Below are 13,908 nucleotides of genomic sequence, written 5' to 3' on the forward strand. Positions count from 1 at the left end.
GCTGAGCCACACTACCAACCTCCCCGGCGGCCTCCCAGCTGGCAGATGGCCTGTGGTGCGACTCCTCAGCCTTCATCCTCGTGTGAGCCAGTTCACCTAAGAAACCCCCTCTCATGTATCTGTGTCTGTGTCTGTGTTTGTGTCTATACCTACATCTGTATCTACGTCTACACGTCTCCTATTGCTTCTCTCTCTCTGGGGAACCCTGACTACTACGTCAACTTAAAGTGCATGGAACAGAAAGTGCTCCATCCATGTGGCCCATTTTACTGTCACATTACTGTGTTGTCATCACTTTTGTCAGGCCCAGGGGCTGAATGGCAGGTTCAGGAAGACATGGCCTGCGAGACTGACGGCCTCCCGGCAGAGGAGCCAGAGCTGGCATGGTGAGAAGCTGTTTCCTGCACTCGGATGACAGTCCAGGGGACAACTGGCAGCCTAGATGCTGCCCGCTGTGAGTGGGCCAACCCCGTGCCTGGGCACGGCACCACACCCACCCATAGAGCCTGGACCATGGTGGGTGTGGGACAGGGGAGCTTTTCCTGACTCACACCTGAAGTGCTGGGGCCCCTGGGAGCCCCACTGTCATCTTCATTTTGTGGTGAGGGCTGGAGGCTAATAGGAAACTTCTCAGAATGTTTGTGGGGGAGGGAGTTTATTAGGAAGGAGGTCCACACCCTCAAGCTCCCAGGTCAGGGCTTTTTCCGTGGAACACACTTCCAGGAGCATTTAGTCAGATGTCCATGGAATTCTATGTTCAAATAATGTCTGCTGAACTTCAGAAGTGATTATCCCAAATGTGTCTCTCCTCCAGCTCCAAGCCGAGTACTGCACATACTTAGAGTCACAAACAAACAATCCTGCATTCAGCCTCCATCTCTCTGCGTCTCTGTGGCTGTGGAATCCTAAGCAGGTTGCTTGATCCCCTGAAGCATGGTTTTCTTATCTGTGATGATCACAATTCCCACCACAGACAGCAGACCGGAGCCTGTAACAAGCACATATGCGTGCATTGCAACTAACCCAGTGCCTGACACAGAGCAAGTGCCTGTCTATGAGGAAAATGGAGTTGGTTTGGTCAGGCCCTCTCGCCTCATATCTAGCTGGGTATGATTCAGCACATCTGTTGTAAACAAGTGACATAAGAGCAGTGTTATTGTGCATGTGTGCCCGGGTACCCCTTGGCTCATCGCCGATGTTAGATACTCTTCAGTATGGAAGGCAGCAGTGGCTCTGAACCACTGGTCGGCAGAGGTCGCGTCTAAAAATAAAGCATGTCCACTTTGCTGGCAGCTACTCGGTATTTCTTTTGCTTACCTGAATCAGGACCTGCACGGGACGGGGCAGAAGGGTCTGTGATCCACTCTTCCACCGTCCATACCAGCAAAGAGCTATGGAGGTGGGGAAAACATACACAAATATTTTCCACTGAGCCTTAAATTACATCAGAGCGTCATAATATGGCCAGAGGTTTATTTTAATTAGCAAGCTGCAGGAAAAGTTGATCCAGGGATGTGAGTGCTTGACAACTTCTCCAGCTGGTAGGGAAAAATATTAAATGGCAAAAACAAACTGAAAAACATTCTTGAGTTTTAAAAAAAGGGAGAGAGGCCTGTGACTAGCAGTGGCTACATATAGAAAAGTGTATTTTTGTAGAAGGCAAAAATGGGCCAAAGCCCTGGAAGAAAACAGTGCTTCTTCCCGAATTTTCCATCTAGCTCTTTCTGAATCGGGTGGCCAGCAATGTCTGGAAGCATCCAACTGGAGGAGTGTCAGCCCATAAACTTGGCGCTGGGCACAGCCTGGTACAGAGGGATGAGGTTTAAGAATAACATTCCAGTCCTTCTGAGTGCAAGATCTCGCTCTTCCTCACTTCTATGGGGCTTTTCTAAGTCTGCATATTACAAAGAAAACCCATCTCCAAAAAGAGCCCTTGGAAGCAGAATTTGGTCAAAGAGTTTCACAAATGCACGCCAGGACCTGAGCCCCCCAATCCCCTAAATGGGAACAGGTTAGCGGAGACTCCAGTAGGGAGTCAACCATATGGTCTCTGACAAGGGCCTTCCCCACCGAGTTCCTTCTTTCTGGTTTTGACATAAACCGTAACAAACACCATGCAGAACCAATTACTCAGTGCCCCACAGAGAAAGCAGTGACTGCAGCAGGGCTGGCTGGAAGAGGGCCCTTCAGGATGGCCTCCTTTGCATGGGGCCACCCCACCATCAGTTCTGGGACCTCCCTCTGCCCAATGCCCACATCTACTTTCCCAAAGCAAAACCACACACTGATTCATGACAAATTCACTGCAGCATTTGGATGTTTCTTGAGTGTCCAACAAATGTTGTTGACCATGGAGCTGACTGCTGGTAGGGAGCAGCAATCCTTCCAGCCATTTGGAAAGAGTGAGAGGTCATTTACATTAAATGAAGGAATAAGCAAGGACTTCTCTTCTCAGATATCAATTTACAGCTGCCTAAGGGGTGCTGGCATAAAGCAGAGAAAAACAAGCAATACAAAACAAGGGACGTGGCATGGGGGAGGCCTGGGTTTGGCAGGGTGGGGGCTGCTTGGTGTCTGAGCAGGTGAGGCACCCCTGCACTCTTTCTGCAAACATCTGTTGAGTGCTGGCTTGGTTCCAACTGTGCTCCGGGCTCTGTGCAACACAGTTGCCTTAGACGCTGTGCTCCCGTTGCTCATAGGCTTAGAGAGCTTGGCAGCTCAGGTCTTTGATCTACTGGGGAGAGGACAGAAAGAGAATGAGCAGTAAGAATGTGCCATGCTAGAGCAGGGAGCCCAGGCAGCACGGCATAATACTTCACAGCGTGCTTTCTGGAGTGAGATCACCTGGGTTCAAACCCTCATTGGCCATGAGACTTTGGGCAAGTGACCCAGCTGACTAGAGCCCTCATTTCTCACCTGCAAAGGGGAATCATTACTCACCCAGATTATAGGACCTTGGCAAAGGCCAGTGGCATACTTGTCCAAGCAACTGGACACTGGCAGCTGGCTGCCCACCTTGCCTGTGAGCCCTGGCACCCATGGTTGCCCTAATTTGGGAGGTGGACAAAGTCACCTTAGGACAAAACCTCAACATAAAGGTCCCAAATATGGTGGCTGCCCTGATGGACAGTCAGGGGTACAAATGGTTGATCAACTCCAGGATGGTTCATTATCAAGGGCTGCTCTGCAAGAACCTCAAGGTGCACCTTGAAACAGTGAGGACTCTGAACCCAGCCATGCTTCTACCCACCAAATCTGGCTCCCCAGATCGCAACTGCGAAGAACTAATGGATGAAATACTCCAGCAGGCCTGATCTGACAGAACGGCCCTTGACTGACCCGGACATAGAACTGTTCACAGATGGGAGCAGCTACGTCCAGGAAGGACAACTACTCATGAAAGAGTTGTAGGGCCGAGCCCGTGGCGCACTTGGTAGAGTGCTGGGCTGGCAGCGCGGCGACGCTCCCACCGCGGGTTCGGATCCTATATAGGACTGACCGGTGCACTCACTGGCTGAGTGCCGGTCACAAAGAAACGACAAAAAAAAAAAAAAAAAGAAAAGAAAAGAACAAGTTGTAGAGGCAAAGCCCCTGCCTCAAGGTTGGACAGCACAGTGAGCAGAATTATGGGCACTAATCCAGGCACTCAGAAACTTGAAGGGGAAATGGGTCAATATCCGTACTGATTCGAATTATGCCTTTGCCACCTTACACGTCCATGGGGCCATATACAAGGAAAGGGAGATATTGTCAGCAGGGGGAAAGACAATTTTAAACAAAGAAGAGATCCTCCAACTACTTGAAGCAGTGTGGGAGCCTACTCAAGTGGCCATCATACACTGCAAAGGACACCAGAAAAGGACTGACAAAATCAGTAAAGGAAACTGGTGGCATACCAAACGGCCAATAGAGCAGCCGCCCAAACAGAGCCTGCTGTGGACTTGGGCAATGCTGCCAAGATCATGCTGGTACTGGAAGCAATGCAGCCCCCGAGGTACACAAAGGAAGAAGCCCAATGCACAGCCAGTGATGGAGGAATAAAGACTGAGGAGGGATGGTGGAAACTCCCAGATCAGAGACTTCTAGTTCCCCAACAGCTGTGCTATCAGCTGGTGTCACAATATCACAAGATGACCCACTGGGGAAAGACCACCCTTGAAGCCACACCGAGCCAATACTACTTTATAACTAGGCTCCCCTCACTGTGTGCCCACATCAGTTATCAATGCCTGGCACATGCCCAGAACAAGCTGGACAGAAACCCAAGCCACCTCCAGGCTTGGCTGCACCAACAACCGGGACTGCACCATTTGAAGACGTAGGAGTGGATTTCACTGAAATAAGGCAATGCAGAGTCGATAAGCACCTTCTAGTTTTAATCTGCTCCTTCACCAGATGGGTTGAGGCTCTGCCAAGCCATACTGAGCAAACATGGGGAGAAAACAGTGTCCTCCTAAATGAAGTCATACCAAGGCATGGGCTGCCACTAACTATGGGATCTGACAATGGGCCAGCCTTCGTGTCAGAAGTTGTTCAGACTTTGACCAAGACACTAGGAATCAAAGGGAAACTCCATGTGGCATATAGGCCACAGAGTTCAGGGAAAGTTGAGTGCATGAATTGGACCCTCAAGACCACTCTAGCTAAGCTATACCAGGAAACAAAGTTGTCTTGGGTAGACATCCTGCCCCTAGCCTTACTCTGGGTCCGATGCACACCCGGGCCTTTGGGGTATTCCCCTTATGAGGTCAGGTATGGCAGGTCACCCCCAATTGTAGCCCAACTGAAGGGAAACCTCCAACAGTTGGGGGAACTAGGGTTATCCCAATAGTTGCAAACTCTAGGAAAAACTCTCCATCAGATCACAAGGGAAGTACTAGAATGGGCCCCTATTCCTTTAGGGAACTGGACACACCCCCATCAGCCTGTGGATATGGTCTGGGTCAAAGACTGGAAAAAAAGACCTCTCCAGCCTGTCTGGACAGGTCCCCACATGGTTGTTCTGACCAGTCCCACAGCAGTTATAGTTGCAGTTCTCGTGCCCTGGATCCACCACACATGGGTCAAAAGGCAGCTGCACCAGATGACACAGCACCCTGGGCCGTAAAGACTGACCCCACAAACCCACTCAAGGTCCGACTCCAGAGGTGACCGAACAACAGCGCGGCCCTGGTCACGCTGGAAGCTGACCAGTCAACACACGACTGAAGCTTGAGGGTCTCCGATGAGGGAGTGCGCCCCTGCAGAAATTGCTGCACTTTGTTTTTTAGGACTAGTGATATTTGCTTTTGTTTTGATTTTCTGTTGTGTGTTCTACATCATTCTTTCCCTTGTGGCCCGAATATGATGCTCATTCAAAGAACTGAAGAGAGAGCATCAAAGGGGGGAATGATATGGACAGCCCAGAAGAGGTCAAACCCATGCCTGTCCTTCTGCTTTTCATTCTGCTCCTGTAACACTGCCTGCTTCTTGCATCAGCCTAACCCCTGCCATGTGGTTTCCAAGAAAACAAAACCTAAACCCCTGGCTATATAAGCTCCTGTAAAACCTTATTTGGGGCTCAGATTTCAGAGTGTGAACTCCTCTGGGCCTGCTGGCGTAATAAAATTTTGATTTCTCCAACCCTCTGAGTGATGCTTGGTTTCTCAGTAGCCTATCTGCCTCTGTTCCCGTAACAAGCTTTGCTCTTTGGGAACCTCGGGGCAGACTGGGAGGGAAGCTATGTTAGAGAAATGGGGGCCATTCATTCACCCAGCAAATATTATTTCCTGGCCATCTTCTAAAAAACAAAGCAAAACCAAGCAAATGCATACAAGTCTGTTATTAATCAGCACCCCTTGAGCTGCAACAGGCAGGCCTCCCAGCACTGTGGAGATGCTGGCCCAGACCCAAGAAGCCAATTCTAGGTGAGGGATGGTGGGGCCCAGGGCGGTCTCTATCCCCCCTTCTGATTCTTGAGTGCAAAGCCCAAGGGAGAGGCTAGTATGATTTGAAAAACGGGCGTGGGAGAGTTTGTGGCCTGTAGCCTTCTCTCCTGAAAGCCCAGTACTGCTCATCCACTGTCCTGCTAATGCTCTGCCAACACCCCAGCCCATGGGCATCCGTCCAACTTTTGGCCTGCCTTCCAAGGTTCTTCTCCAGCTGGATCTGCCCCTCTCTGGTCCCTTTGGAAACCTTCCTTTCAGTCATCCTCTCCCTATCTTCAGAGCCCCTCACTGGCAGGGACTGTCTCTGAGTCACCTCCATGTCCTAAAGGGACCTGCCCAGCACAGGTGACATACCCTGCCACCAGACCATCAGTTCCATTATCCAGGACATGATGGACAGGAGAAAGGAAGAGCATCTGCTTCCTGAGAGTCCTGGTCAGCTCCTGGAAGGTCCCCCATTTCACTAACTTCTAGATATGAGTTTATATTGATATCATTTATATTTTTCTTCAAAGGTGGAGTTCAAGTGGAGGAAACTGATGGATTCAGGTTCTAATTCAGTTCTCAAAAAGAGCCGTGACCAAGTGGGATCTGGGTGGGAATGAAGAGGAGGGAGACCGACTGCTGGGGGATTGCAAGAGGAGCCTGCTGCAGTGGTCCAGGATCCGAGGAGGGATCCCAAATGAGGACAGGAGCAAGTGGATGAGGAAGGGGGAACCAAATCAGAGAGAGAAGGGTCAGCACTTGATTGATGTAGGGGCAGCATGTGGGGGTGGTGGATCAGAAACGAGTCCCAGTTTTCTCAGCAAGGACCAGGTGGTGCCTTATGTCAATTTGCTGTCTGCAGATAGAAGAGCAGGTTTGGGGAAAATGATGAATTCATTTTGCATGTGCCTGTAGGACACGCAGGTGGAGATTTCTAGTAGCAAAAAAAGAAGAAGTTCAGAGGAGAGATGGGGCTGGAGGTTTAATTTGTGCTATGGGATATTTACTACCCACCGGTGGAAGCCTGTGCCCAGGATGCTCCATGCCAGTCTTCCTGAAGCCGGGAGGAGGCAGGAGACCAGGAGAGGGGAGGAGGCAGGAGACCGGGTGTTGCAACATCTGGGGTGATTTACAGGGAGAACGTCTTGTGTGTTTGTTCCTCAGTGCTGCCTTCCAAAAGGGAATCTGAAACCCCACGTTCTGATCCTAAGTGTAATTTCCAGTCATTTTCACACTCAACATTTGGTTCTGATTAACAAAAGATACACAGATATAGCGTTAAAATCTTGGCTTCCGTGAATAAAGAAAACAAGATAATCTAAAGTACTGCAGCAACCCTCAGACATTTATGATTTCAAGAAATGGTTGTTGGATAACTCTTCTAGAATATTCACTCCCCAGTGTGTTTCCGAGTGGAAGAAAGCCAGCCACTTGGTCAATTTTAGGCTATTCATCTGAACTTTCAGTCGGGAAGGCCCAATGGCCTTCTATGGTGAACCCCTCAAGAACGAGGACCGGACATTCCACCCCCCCGGCCTCTCAGCGCCAGCATGCATCTGGCTGGGTACACAGATGGTGCTCTGAGGGTTTGTTGACTGAGAAAAGAAACAGGCAAATGCCACAAGTTGTTGCATGCTAGGTTTTGTCATTTGACATTTCTTCCCAAAGGTTCCAAGAACTTATTACAGGGCGGGATGGCTTCTCTAAGACAGAAATGGAAAGATATTTACATGGAACTCATGCTTTGAACTTTAATGGGGAGCTGTATACTTCCCTATGTTACATTCTATATTAGTGATCTGGGGCCTTCCAAATAACATCATGGGCATGGCATTCTCCACTCATGAGTACTGGATGTCCCCAAACTGTATTTTTTACATACCAACTTTTTAAGTACATCCTACGTGCCAAGCACTTTAATGAGTTATTTTATTTAATTCTCAGAATAATCCTGGGACAACGATATGCTTATTGTTCCCACTTTACGGATGTGGAATCTTGACCTTGGGAAATGCAGGTCGTTTTTCCAAGAGTACATGGCCAGTGAGAGGCAGAGCTGGTATCTGAGCCCAGGGAATGTGACTTCATGCCAATTAACCCCATTTCCACGTCCTTCTGAGTGCCAGCAGTGACCAGGGCTGGGTGCGATGGGTCTTTTCCTACATTCACTTACTTACTCCTCTTGGTAACCCTGAGAGGTAGATTGTTGTAATGATCCCTATTTTACAGCTGGGGAAACTGAGCCTCTCAGAGGTAAAGTGACTTGTCTGAAGTCACATGAAGCAGAGAAGCCAGAAATCCTGTCTAGGGGATACCAGCTGCTCCTTTATCTCCCCACAGGTTCCAGGACTTGGCTCCTTTTCTGCCTCTGCAGCTCCCAGCTCCCACCCTTGCATGAGGACTATACAAGCTCCCCCAACAATGGGTCTCCATTGAGTCCCCTCAGGGCACAGAGGCTGAGAGGAGACAGGCTCAGCCCTGGGATACCCAGGAGCCTCCAGTGCCTCAGTGCAATTGTGGCTGGGCCAGGGATGGCTCAGGATACCCTGGAGAGGAGGCAAGAGAGAATGGACCACGTGCAGCTAATTCCACATGCAGGAAGCCAAGGCCAAAAGATCCCTTTTGACATCTCCCATGCTATTCATCTTGTGCACACGGCCATGTGAAAGAAACCGAGAGATTGATTCAATTCTTTTTCTCCTCTGAGGCTTCCTCACCTGGCAGGTTTGAGTCAAGGTTGGGGAAGCCTCTCTTACTTCCTGCTGGTGCCGTAGTGACCATCCAGCTCCCCGCCCCACACAGCTGGGCCCAGGCCACGAGCCCGGCCTGTGCTCAGCTTGCCAACTTGCAGCCCCAGCCTCTGAATGAGGGCTGAGCTCCTCCAAAACAGCCTCAAATTATCCAGGATGCTGACAGCTGCACGGCACATACCCAGTGCCCGCTTGCTCCCTGCCCTGCACCTCATCGAGGTGATCACAGGACCTCAGGAGCGGCTGCTCATGGAGCCCCTGTGGTAGACTGGACCACTGCACACACACCACACCGATTTCTCCCAGCAGCCAGTCAGGTGAGCAGGGCTGTCTTGGATTTACAGGTGGAGGACAGGAGGCTAAAGTGGGCTTTGGGGCCACACAGTCGAATTCTCATCTTGTCTCAATACTACACAGTCCTGAGCAAATCCCTTCACCAATCTGAGCCTCAGTTTACTCATCTCATCTGCAAAATGGGTGCAATACAGGGGTCCTTAAGCTGGGTCAACGATTCCCAAGAGATCCTCGGAGAGGATGGCAGGGGTGGAGGGGCAGGGTCCATGAAATAGAATGAGGAAAAATTGCCTCTATTTCTACTAGCCTATAACTGAAATGTAGCATGTCCTTCAATTATGAAGGTACAGAACATTCCAGAGGAGTAAACGGTCACGTAGCAGCACCTGTGACCATTTTGTCCATGAATAATGACCATGTGTACTTCACATCAGGGTAGTTGTTAGACTTACTAGTGGGTCTTGTTTAATGCATTCATCTGTCAGTGCCGTTCATAAAATATGTGTCCCAGAGATGAAGGCAGAAGACCCTGGAAACCAGGGCCAACAAGGAGAAATCCCTGCCCCTTCCCTGAGGAGCCCCACTCCCCTGGGGTCTCTGGCCTAAGACAGGGTCATTATCACCAGCCATCAGGCCTCTGGCCCTTTTAATGTCCAGTCTCCTGACCTATTCAGTGGGCCCGCATTTTCCCACCACAGCCCAAGGGAATGGCATCCTGGGGTGTGGGAAGGGGAGGGAGTGGGTGCAGCCTGCAGGTCCTTAGCTGTCTTCTCCAGGCTCCAGGTCTGGGTCAGGAGACCCCACGCACTCCTTGCTGAGGCTCACAGTTTCCAGGGACAGACCTTCCGTGTCCTTGTGCAAGTGCATATTCTTGGTGCTTGCTGCTCTTCTAGCATGTTCTGCAGCTTTTTGTTCATCTCCCGAAGGTTCTCGTTGCCTGGCTTCACTAAATCTCCCGGGACGCTGCCCAGCCCACTGTGGTCTGTGTGGCTCCTGCCACAGACACGTGGATCCAGCTGTCTATGACATAGGTCTCAACGATGGTGCTCTTCCTGCAGAGGTCCTCTGCCATGGAGGCGCTGCTCCCCTCCAGGTGCTTCACCTCCTCCTCCAGCATCCATTTCTCGTGCTGTGTCTCTGCCAGCCACTGAAAGAGCTCAGCCACTTCCTCATCTGACAGCTCTGCGGTCTGACAGGGCCGGGTCTGAGGGCTGCTGGATAAGGACCTGGCTGGAATGGCCGAGCTCTCCTCCCGCAGGATCTCCAGGTAGCTGAAGGAGGAGATGCTACTGCTGTCGCCTGTCTGGGGACAGCTTGGTGAGTTCAGCTCTGAGAGAAGCAGCTCCTCCAGGCCTAAGCGGCTCTTATTGTTGGTGAGGATGTCCTGCAGCTGCTCCTTTGGGCTCCTCACTTTGGGGACCTCAGTAATTTTTAAGAGTGCAAAGGAGTCCTCAAACAAATTTTTGAGAACCACTGATTTAGTGGTTGATTGACTTACACAAAGTACTTTTTGTATTCATTGTTTTATATGCACAAGCACCTTATGAGATACATATTATTACTCTGATTTTACAGATGACAGTACTGTGACACACAGAAGCTACATATATTCTAGTTAGCAACCCTTCCAAATCTGCTGGTTCTCCCACAGCAGTTTCCTCTCTTGGAAGTTTGCTTCTGACTTATGTTATTCATAGTACAAAAGCAGTACGTGCACCTTGCAGAAAACTCACATATCACAAGCAAAGGAGTGTAATACTGTCCTTCATCCTCCCAGTGGAGATAACTGCTAACTGCTCAGTGTGTATTTATCCAGATACTTTTCTAAATATGTTTAATTATCGGTGTAAAGTCAATGTAGTATAGTACTCAATTAAAAGGGCTTCAGAATCCCAGCTGTGTGAGCTCTTGGACAAGTTAATTAACATTTCAGGCCCTGATCCTCATCTGTGAAATGGGAATAGTGGAAGTGCCTGCCTCATAGGGTTGCTGTGAGGCTTAAGTGAAATAATGCATGAAGAAGAGCACAGTACCTGGCAGTCCATAAACATTCAATAAATGTTAGCTGACGATGTTGATACTTTTGTATGTCCGTATGTGTAGATAAGTCAATAGATAAGTCAGGTTTATTGAGGTATAACTTACATGCAGTAAAATTTATCCTATTTAGAGGATTGCCCTGTGGGTTTTGACAAATCCACATGTTTGTGTAACTACCACCCAAAGATATGGAACAGTCCTATCACTGCAGAAAATTCACTCTTGCCCCTTTGAGTCAGCCTTTCCCCCAACACAGCCACGGTAACCACACTGATCTGTGTTCTCTGTCTATAGGTTTGCCTTTTCCATAATGCCAAATGAATGCACTTATACAGTATGTTGTGTTCTCAGTCTGAATTATTTTACTTAGCATCATGCATTGCAGGTTCATCCATGTTGTTTATACATTCACAGTTTGTTCATCTTTACTGCTCTTTAGTATTTCATCGAATGGATGTACCGTGAGTGGTTTAACTATTTACCAGTTTGTTGTTTCTAGAGGCTATTACGAATAAAGCTGCTTTACACCTTTGAACACAAGTCTTTGTATGGAAATATGTTTCCCTTTTTCGTGTGTAAATACGCAGGTGTGGGATTGCTGGAGCCATGGAATAAGTACGTGCTTAACTTTATAAGAAACTGCCAAAGTGTTTTCTAAAGTGCCTGTATCATTTTGCATTCCCACTAGCGTATATGAGAGCTCCAGTTCTTCCATATCCTTGGCGACACTTGTTATGGTTCATCATTTTAATTTTAGCCATTCTAGTGAGCGGGCAATTTTATCTCATTGTGGTTTTATTTTGCATTTTCTTAAAGACTGAAAATACTGAGCATCTTTTCTTGTGCTTATTTGCCTTTTGTGTGCTTCCTTGATGGGCTGTCTCTTCATATATTTTGGCTATTTTAATGAGGTTGTTTTCTTATTTTTTTAGTTGTATAACCCCTTTTTATATAGTAAATACAGGTTCTTTGTCAGAATATGTTCTCGCAGTTTGTGGCTTCACTTTTCTTTTTCTTAATTATGTCTTTTGGAAGTGTGAGTTTTAATTTTGAAGAAGTCCAATTTTACATTTTATCTGAGAGATCCTTGCCTAACCCTAGGTTCCAAATATTATTTTTCCTATGTGTTTCGGGAATTGTAAACTTTAATGTACTATATTCAGATCTGTGATCCAATTCACATACATTTCCATATGATCTGTGAGATTAGAGTCGAGGTGCATTTCCCCTTCTATCTAGTCATTCCAGCACCATTTATTGAATCACAATCCTTTCTCCATTGAATTGCCTTAGCACCTTAGAGGAAAATTAACTGACAGTAAATGTATGGGCTTATTTTTGGACTGTGTTTTTTGTCCTATATGTCTATTCTTACGCCAGTACTACATTGCCTTGTTTACTGTAGCTTTATGGTAAGCCTTGAAGCAACATAGCATAAGCTGTTGAACTTTGTGTAATTCTCACAACTGTTTTGCCCATTCTAGGTCCTTTGCATTTTCATGTGACTTTTGCAGTCAGAATGCCAGTTCCTACGAAAGAGCCTGCTGTGATTTTCACTGAGATTGCATTGAATCATTAGAATAATTTGGCTAATTTGGTGAGTGTGGTAGGCTAAATAATGGCCCTCAAAGAGATCCACTTCCATGGAACCTGTGAAGATTACCTTCTATCGCAAAATATTTGATTAAGTTTAAGATCCTGGGATGTTGAGAGTATCCTGCATCATCCAGGTGGGCCATAAATGTAATCACAGTTGTTCTCATGAAAGGGAGGCAGAGGGAGATACTATTAAGTGGAGAAGGCAATGTGAAAGAAGCAGAGAAAGATTTTAAGATGCTATGCTGCTGGTTTTGATGATGGAGGAAGGGGCCATGAGCCAAGGGATGCAGCTCTAGAAACTGGGAAAGGCAAGTAATGGATTCTCCCTTAGAGTCTCCAGGGGGAGTGGAGTCCTGCTGAAACCTTGATTTAAGTCCACTGTGACCCATTTTGGACCTCTGGCCTCGAGAGAATAAGTGTGTGTTGCTTTAAACCACCAAGTTTGTGGTAATTTGTTACAGCAGACATAGGAAACTAATACACAGAGGATGTAAATCTTAACAGTATGGAGTTTTCTAATCTATCAACATGGTATACCTCTCCATTTATTTAGGTCTTTAATATTTCTTGGTGGTTATTACAGACTGAATGTGTCTCCTCAAAATTCATGTGTTGAAATCTAATCCCCAATGTGATGGTATTTAGAAGTAGGGACTTTGGGAGGTGATTAGGGTATTAATGCCCTTATAAGAAGCGGCCAGAGAGATAGCCCACTCTCCTTCCACCACATGAAGATACAATGAGAAGTCAACTGTCTGCAATCTGGAAGAGAGCCCTCTCCAGAACCCAACCATGCTGGTGTCCTGATCTCAGTCTTCTAGCCTCTGGAAACGTGAGAAATAAATCTATGTTGTTTATAAGCCACCCCATCTATGGAATTTTGTTATAGTGGCCTGAATAGAATAAGTCACCAGTGCTTGGTAGGTTTCGGTGTACAGATCTTGCACATATTTGGTTATATTTATCCCTAAGTACTTCATATTTTTGATGCTAGTGTAAATGGTAGTTTTTTCATAAACTCTTAATTTTAGGATAGTTTTAGATTTATAGGAGAATTGCAGTAAATGATAGTTTTACAATTTTTCATTTCCAATTTGTCATCTATATTATATAGAAATACAATAATTTTTTGTACATTTAATTTGTGTTCTGCAATTTTGTTAAATTTACTACTAGATGTAGTAGCTTTTTTGTAGATTCCTTAGGATTTTCACCATAGACAATCATGTTGCCTACAAATATTGACAGATACTACTTTCTTTCAAATCTCTGTCTTTTATTCCTTTTTAGTGTGCTGTTGTGGCTAACAGCTC

This window comes from Cynocephalus volans, chromosome X (genome assembly GCF_027409185.1).
Source record: "Cynocephalus volans isolate mCynVol1 chromosome X, mCynVol1.pri, whole genome shotgun sequence".
Lineage (NCBI taxonomy): Eukaryota > Metazoa > Chordata > Mammalia > Dermoptera > Cynocephalidae > Cynocephalus > Cynocephalus volans.